Genomic DNA, 1326 nt, shown 5'->3' with positions numbered 1-1326 from the left:
AAATCACATTAAACAACTATTTTATTTCACGGAAACATTCTTAAATGATATTGAAATGAAACTTGTATTGATAAGTACAAAATTCTTGATGCGTATCATAGATGAATCAAAACTGAAAGCTTTCAGTTTGTAAACAGAGGGCAATTGAATTAGTAGATCAAAGTAATACTTAAAAATAAATGTCAGACAAGACAAATCAAACATAAGGCAATCAAAGGGAAAGCTGAGGACCTGCATATGTTAAGAAACTGACTGGAATCCTGAAGTCAAAGCTTAACAGGAAGTACAGATTTAAAGCAATTAATTAGTTTTAGCTTTTAATAGGAAGTACAGATTTAGAGCAATCAACTAGTCTTACTGTATCAGAATACTAGTCTTAATGTATCTTTGGTTAAAGTAAAACGCACATTACAATGGATCTAGATGGTAAGCAAATGAAAACTTTCCCAGTGGTAATGAGACACAGAGTGTGCCAACTTCAAAGTAACTGTAGAAAGATGAACATTTTCTCTGAAAAATGAGGAAGAGGATTGACAAATGTCCTCAGAGCTTGATTTTCAAAAAGTGAAACCTCCACAGAAATACTTGTGAAACAAATAGACCTCACTTCACAAAATAGTATAAAGACTACCAAAAGATAGATGCCATCAGTTTGTCAAATGTAACTTAAAGTGGCTTGTTTCTGGGGGAGGATAATTAATAACTATAACTACAAAGACAATAACAACCACAACAACCACAACAACAATAATAATATCATACTTTGGTTTTCAGAGCATTTTAAATATTTTACTTGATCCTCACAATAACCATGTGACATAGATGTTATTATTAAAAAATAATAAATTCCATGTCAATAGAAATTGTTAAATGACTGAGTCATGAAGTTTTATGCAAATAGAGTGGAATGGAATATATGTAATATGGAATGTTTCATGGATTTGCATGTCATCCTTGCACAGGGACCATTCTAATCTTCTCAGTATCATTCCAATTTAGTATACATGCTGCCAAAATGAGCATAGTAGGCTTTTCTTTAAAAATCAAAATACTGAAAATAGTTATGCAGCTAGGTGGCAAAGTACATAGAGCATTAGATGTCAGGAAGACCTGAGTTCAAATCCATCCTCAGATACTTACTAGTTATATGATTCTGAATAAGCCATTTAATCACCCATTTGCCTCAGTTTCCTCATTTATAAAATGAAGATAATAATAGATGATAATAGAATCAGCCTCCTAGGGTTGATATTAAGTTAAAATGAGATGATATTTATAAAGCACTTTGCAAACCTTAAAACACTACATAAATGCTAGCTATGAGGA

At 31.7% G+C, this 1326-nt stretch overlaps 1 non-coding gene across 1 annotated transcript; it reads right to left on the bottom strand.

Annotated features, from left to right (window-relative positions):
- Window positions 1–917: 917 nt before the first annotated feature.
- LOC144455999 (U6 spliceosomal RNA) lies at window positions 918–1023 on the bottom strand. The gene has a single exon (XR_013484910.1). It is a non-coding gene; the product is annotated as a U6 spliceosomal RNA (small nuclear RNA).
- Window positions 1024–1326: the final 303 nt, after the last annotated feature.

This window comes from Phascolarctos cinereus, unplaced genomic scaffold, assembly GCF_003287225.1.
Source record: "Phascolarctos cinereus isolate Bilbo 61053 unplaced genomic scaffold, phaCin_HiC Scaffold_2;HRSCAF=192, whole genome shotgun sequence".
Taxonomy (NCBI): domain Eukaryota; kingdom Metazoa; phylum Chordata; class Mammalia; order Diprotodontia; family Phascolarctidae; genus Phascolarctos; species Phascolarctos cinereus.
Note: the sequence above shows the minus strand (reverse complement) of the source record. Positions and strands in the feature narration are given on the sequence as shown.